The following is a 7385-nucleotide window of genomic DNA, read 5'->3' as shown; positions in this document are numbered from 1 at the left end:
TGGGAGCCTTTTCTACCTTACTAATTCTCGCCCAGACATTGCTTATGCTTACAACATAGGGGGAAGTGATCTGTCGATTTTTATAGACAAGCCGAGATTATCTCACTTAGAAGCTATTTTTCAGATTCTGCGATACATCACTCACCGAGAAGACGTGATTCTTGCCTACGTCATCCTCTCTTCAGCTGTCTTGTTACTCTTATACTGATTTCATTAAGGCAATAGATTATTATGATTAGACTTCGAACATCGTCCCCGTGCCCAAGAGGGATGGACATGCTCGCATATGCATCAATTTTTTAAATCTCAATAAAGCTTGTTCCCAAAGAGGATTTTCTACTACCGAACATTGATTTGCTCATGGACAAGACTATTGTGAAAGTCTGCCCACTATACTACTACTACTACGATTTGCCGACGATTAGAAATTCTCGTCGTCGGCTTCCTCGAGGTAGAGTTTGTTTTGTAACAGGAGCCCCATTGGGCTTTTACAGAGCTTGACCTGCTTTCGCATTAACTCACCGTTGGTGATTTGGTTCATAGCTGCCCAAGTATATCTAGGAGTTCCTTTTACACGTTACGCTATCCTCGGTGACGATATCATCATCGGAGATGAGCGAGTGGCTGAGCGTTATCATGAGCTAATGTTGCAACTGAATGTTCCATTTTCGTTAAAGAAATCGTTAGTATCATCAGTTGGTGCTTTGGAGTTTGCTAAGTGGTTCTTCATATGCGGGGTGACTAAGAACTTAAGTCCCGTCTCCTGTCGCATGTTAAGATCCTTAGTTAGTTCCATATCCCTTGTTTCTGTAATGAGGGCCATTATATCTACGGATCTTCCATTGTCATATTGTTTACGGGGAAGCTGGGTACCGGGTGTATACTCAACGTATGGTGCCTCCTGGGAAACACTGGCATCGGTATTTCCTTGTCTTTCACTCACCGAACGGTGTGTGTCCTCTCCCTTTTTGGATCTAGTTAAGCGAAACCACTGGTAAACACTTAACTTGTTATCAACAAGGTATGGTGATAGGGTACCTAATTAGGCTCTTGACCCCTCGATTCCCGAGAGACTCAGTGATCTCAGAGTTATTCGAAGCCTGGTCAGAGTACGACTGGTTAGGAGAGGCATGGGTTTTGTCCGAATGGATGAAGTCCATTCTCTCTTACTAGTCTTGATACTACACTATAACGGAGGATCTCAATACTCCCATTGAGGCGCTACTTAGTCCTTCGGTTGTGCCACTAGTGACTAACCGTACAAATAAATTAGATCATTTTAAGAATTACGATGCAGTCTTCCGGTGTTACGACCTGGTACTTTCTTGTGAAGAGCCAAAAGCTCTTGACCTAGGGGGTTCGGTCCAATGTGTTCACCTCAATTTACACCCTATTTAAGACTAAAGCAGGCAGGGTGGCGACCTCATCTTAAGATATCGTATAGGCAATAAGACTTTAAGCGCACCTGAGCGCCTTTGCCCATAGAGAATACTGGGGACGAAAGTCTTTGGAGAGTTCTATGGAGCAAGTCTCTCATTGCTTTCGCAACCTAGTGGGGACAACCCCCCCAAAAAAACGAGTTTGCCGCGATGTTTATTTGAAATATGAGCCACTAAAATTTTTCCCTTTTGAATGCATTTACTCCTATGAACCTGAGGTTTTTGATAAATACAAGTCTTTCTGTTGGAAGGCTTATACATAACCAAAGGAATGCTTATAGTGTCTCCATTACCTGATAAAACGATCTTTTTCAGTAAAAAGAATGAGCTTTCCCTTGTGTTCGGCTATAGTGGAAACCCCTGAATCCAGAGTTTATGGTCCTAAAAGCGTTCCAACCTAGTTCCAACAATGCACTTCTCGGCACATCATCGGTAGGGGAAAGCAGAACTGCTTGACGCTGCATACTACAAATAACAAACCTAATTCGCATCATTATGCCCAATAAAAGAAATGGGGGAAACTAAAATCCAAAATATTGGAAGGAAGGGAAAAATGCTTCGAAGATGAATCTGTTCCACGGAGCTAGAATAATTTGTTCTTCCTAACCCGATTCAACGCCAAAGAATTCCCTGTCGCTATCATATAGTATTCATCTCTCCTGAAGAAAGCATCTATTCCTTGATCTCTAAGATATTTCATAAAATTCTGTATGGATCCTCAATCACCAATCCATGCATAAATATGGGTTATGCTCGAGAAGCTATGAATCGATTGGATTGCCAATCGAATGAATCGTAACACTCATAATGATCGACTTTACAAAGATTCCATTGGATTCCAGAAGCTCGTAGCATTGGTCCGGCCCTATTCGCAAACCAAAGAAGATGGGCGTGCCTGCCGGCCCCTGACCTGCCTCTGATTACTAAAAATGAATTCGTTTTCTATTATCCTAAGCCGACCTATCATTCATTGGTTAGGTTTGGGGAAAAAAGCTAGCTGGAAGTCATCTCTTCTTCCCAGTGAAAGCTAAAGGCCCTGGTATAGTAGGAGTGTGGTGCGTGCTCTCTCTATTCTGCAGATGTACTCCTAGGAAGGGGAGATGAAATTCTTAATGTAGATCGATCAATCCCTCCTTATTCAACGCCCCAAGCTGAGCGAGATTGGGGATCGCCTTAATGACTGTTCGTAATGGGCCCTATCATTTGACGTATGTATGCTATGTAGGTTTTATTTTTGTATCTTTGTCGTTCATCAGCCCCTCTCCCACCTTTTCTATCTATCATTAGAAGTAAGGTGTCCGTCAATGGACGAATTGAGAAAGATAGGACCAGGGATTCCATTTCAATAGAGAAAGTTATCGATGGTCACATTGGGACGGGAACAAATGGAAAGTGTGCCCCCGGTTCTATTCCTTTTTTTGTTCGGCTAAGATGGCAATAAGCATTCAATAGAGAGCAAGGGATGCTAGCTCTCTGATCCTAGTATTCCTTGTTTCAGTAGGTTCAGGAAGCTTTAGCATCGAGACGCATTACGATAGCTAGGCCGTGTGGGATTTTCTATCGTATGATTATTTTCATCAAGTGGATCCTTTGCCCCTTACCTCAGTAGCTGGGCCCGGAAGGCGGTAACCGGCTTTGGTGAAAACTCTTCCAACAATCAATAGCAAGGGATTTGAATGAAGTGGAACCAATTTCGAATCAATTGGTCAAATCACTCGATTGCGAAAATGAATCTAAAGAGGCCCATTAGCTCGAACCTTTCATCGGCCAAAACAAACTCCTATTCTTAGCATCGGGGGTCTATTCTATTCAAATTAAAACAAGTCAGTATACGGTCCCAAAATGCCCTTCGAGACTTCTGCTTGACTGTCTGCTGAAAGGCCTTTATGTCTTGCAGTTGGCTACCTTCCACTTGGCCTCTTCTGCTCTTATATCTCGGATAACTCTAGCCAGGTGATGAATCTTCTTCCACTCCCAAACCTCTAAGGAGTTTTAGAGCAATGTCTTTATTGACGGTTGTACGACGTTCGATTGAAGCTACTTTTGCTGATTGCGACTGCACCTGGGGATGGATCAAGGCTCTCAGTCACTCAAAACATCGATGCGCCACTGGGTCGACCTGCAACTGGTCCGATGCAACTTACCGGTGATAGTCGTTTCCCGCTATGGAAACCAAAACAACATCTGGTGCGCCCTCCTCTACTATTTCAACTCTTGTACATGCTGCTCCCTGGCCCAATCTTTCTACCCAAGCATATCTTCCAAGACCTCAAGACTTATTTTGATACGCCCACGTTAGAACTGATGAGTGATCAGAGCAACCCACAACTTACCAACATGAGGAGTTGCGATGGATGCCAAGATGAAGACTCCTTTATGCCAAGGGATCTTAGGGGTACCACAAATAGTTGGATCATAAAACTTTCTCTCACATCCCACTTCCTTCCTGCCTAGATCGGTCTTTTTCCTACAAACCTCATTCCCTCGGTTACCTTCAGATCTGCATTCAGAGAAAAGTTTGGAACCCTTGACTAACCCTGATGAGGACGAGGACCCCTCGACTTTAAGCCAACGGCTAACACAGACGTTGTGGAGCCATGTCTCCCGAGGGCTGTCCTTCCCCCCTTTCCCTATAAAGTTCATATGGCCTAGCGGTTTTCTAGTTATTATACTTCTTAGAATTATAGGGCGAGGAGCCGACCAATAAGAAGGCTCTGAGCCAACAATAGTACAAAGAGTATAACTCTAATCTAAGAAGATCAAGATCCCAATGAAAAGAAAGATTATAATCACAATAATAGATAATGAAAAAGGCCTGAAAGCAATAAAAAGAGATATCAAGATTTCGGGATATAAAGCTGTAAGGATGGCTATCTAATCTTAAACAAGACATCTAAGTCTAAGTCTAAAAGGGGGGTCAATAAAGTGAAGATAAGAATCTGAAGATCATAATTTATTTTAGAAAGGGGCTAAAGAGAATCCATATCAATAAATATATGACACTGCCACTAAGGAATACCTATAGCACTACTGGGGTGGCGAGGGACGAGTTTACACATGGAAGCAGCTCAACTTCCCTTCTTATACAATAGAGAAAGGTAGGGTAGACATTACTCCTATTAAGTTAAGGCCCGTATAAACCCCAGCAATCAAACTAAAGTGCTAACGCGTCTTATCTTATTAGTAAAGCAACCTTTCGCCTTTATTGAGGAGATATAAAACAAGAAACCTTACTAATAAAGCGACAACAAGCACCTTCTTTCTCAAAGTCAACTTTCTCGCTTCTTGCTTTAGAAAGATTACAGCTAGCGCGCTTTACTAATAAGATAGAAAGGGCTTTTCTCGCTTGTTTAGTATTTTTTTTTCATTTCAATCTTGTAGGGTATAGGAATATATTACCGAGGAGCATCATGCACATCCATCAGCAATTGCGGAAAGAGTAGCAGATCAAAATCCGGAAGCAGGGGTGGGAGGATCATCTGACCCTAGCATGATCCTCTACCGAACCAAGCTGATAAAGATGGTTGGACCTATTGAGAGAGGGAGTGAGGCTTTCAACTGGACCAGGGAGGGTCAGGTAGAGCTATATTTGCCGAGGTAAGGTTGGACCGAAATCAACAGAGATTGGTACAGCGAGGGCGAAGCAAAAATCACTCTATGCTGCTTGCTGCGCGAAGTCAAACTTTGCAACGGAAGCAAGAAAGAAATTATGACTTCACCAACCATTTCGGCCTAATCATCCCACTTCTTTCCTCAATCCTAATAAAGCATATTGATTTCTGATAACCACTTTCACTGGATCGAATTCACCTCCATCCAGCCAGTGAACTAGTAGATCATCTTTTCTGAGGAATGGAAGGATGTAGCGGTATTTGAATTATCCAGCTACACGATGAGAAAAAGCATCTATGAACTCCTTACTAATAGTTTCTTCTATCTGGTACTTAATTAAAATGAAAGCCGGTAAGAAGTGCATCTTGTTGGAAAGACCGTTACCGAAGAAATGGCTATTAGATAGGTGATTCCCCTATTTCCATTGATGTAGGGAAAGTAGGGGGAAAGCTCTAAGCCCGCATCTTCAGCTTCTATTGGAGGGGCAGCGAATCCAATTCATTCGAAGGGAGAGCAGAGCAGCAAGCAGGCAAAGCAAGGGAGGAGATATAGATTACACCGAAAGCAATGCCCTTCGGAGCGCATTGCTTGGGCTAAGTAAAAGTTGCTGATCTCTTTTTCTTATATTCTCTTCCTTGGGAAACACACCACCCACATCATCTGCTGTCTCATATCCATCGAGATAAGTGTTGCGTCTATCTTATCTTCCCCTAAGGTCCATTGTATTGAAAGGCCATCTCTCGAATCCGAGCAACAAAATGAGGAAGTTGGTGAACCATATAGATATTCAGTAATGAATATGATGTGGGTCCATTCCAAGGCCCCTCATTCAAAACCTCAAGGCAATGGGACGATTCCTTTTGCACCCAGGCCCAGTACTTCAACAAATCCCAAAAGCCTCTAATTCAAAAGATAGTGTGAGGGGGATGGAGCTTCTGTTTTCAAGTACAATCCTCCATCTCAAGGCGTTCTTTTTTTCCAAGAATCTGTCAACCGGAGGAACGCAACCAAGTTTAAAACCTCAAAGCCCTGCAAGGGATGTGAAGCCCTTCTCAATGTCTTCCACTCGCCTAATGGATCCAAGAGGCAAGGGAAATTCGTTGATTAAATTCATTCTTGATGTTGTGCAGCTAACAAGTCCTACCTATTCTCCCAATGCAACTCGGCGAGGCATGGCATTCAATCCTATCTCAATATATGCTCTTCTAAAGCCTAAAGGTGGATTGAATCCAATCCCATCCAGCATAGGCGGGTAGAGTTCACTCATCCGGTAGCAAGGGAAAGATGAACAATGATACTATAGCTACTCACCTTTCCGCTATCTGCCTTCTTGTAATAGGGGGCTTAACAGCCCACCAACCAATCTTTCTTTCTATCTCGAATTCTTGATCTTTGGTGCCAGTGAAGCAAAGGAAGCGAGGGACGAACTCCTCTATCTACCCTATAAATGAGTTGGATCTATTGAATGAGATCCTGGGGAGAGGGCTAAGAGGTATGAGTTGATCGGATGCAGGGAATCCCAGGCAATCTGTTCTTATCAATCATTCATCAGGAAGTAGTGGAGAAAGAATCATCTTTTAAACTCTCATTATTGAATGTGTAGAGAGGGATGAAAAAAGATAGGAGAAATTTTTATAGCCATATCGTTAATAAAGAATTGTGTAATTAATTGGACCAATAGTCCTCTGTTCGGTAGGCAATTTCTGTGCAACTATGGTTTCTGTAGTCCCTGTTATGCCATCAATAGGGAATCCTTAGAAAATCAGAACTCTCTAATTTGATATGTAGAACCAGAATACAAGTTGCGTGATAGCTTGATTCCCCACAAATGAGAAGTCTCCAAGCTTGACCCCTCCCACACAGGGGTTACTGGCTGGGGAAAGGACCCGAAAGTCATAATTGCAGTCTCGACACAGCCTATTTCGAGACTGGGATGAAATATTTGAGTTTCATATAGTCTTTCAAGCGTCTACTATACTCACGCCTTCGGCCCTTATTCGAAACTTCTTCCTCAACTTTTGACAAGAATAAGAGAACATAATCTGTTCATTTCTCAAGGGTCGAGTGCTCTTGTCCCCTTCCTCTTTAGGGCTCCTACTGCTGTCTGGTTTTTTTGTCATTTTGAATTGGAACAGGCACAACCCAGTTCATTCGATTACTACAGAAATGAGCCCAATCCGGAATATGAACCGTGAAAGAAAAAACCTATTGAACCAATCACGGGAATACCAGTTACAGTACCTATCAGCCAAAGAGGAATCCTTCCAGTAGAGTAGTATCAACCATTTATCCTATTTCCCTCCACATTTCATCAAGTGGTCATGCTAGAGACAT

This window comes from Camellia sinensis, chromosome 6 (genome assembly GCF_055761805.1).
Source record: "Camellia sinensis isolate YWXY chromosome 6, ASM5576180v1, whole genome shotgun sequence".
NCBI lineage: Eukaryota > Viridiplantae > Streptophyta > Magnoliopsida > Ericales > Theaceae > Camellia > Camellia sinensis.
The sequence above is the reverse complement of the archived record's forward strand: the minus strand, read 5'-3'. Positions refer to the sequence as shown.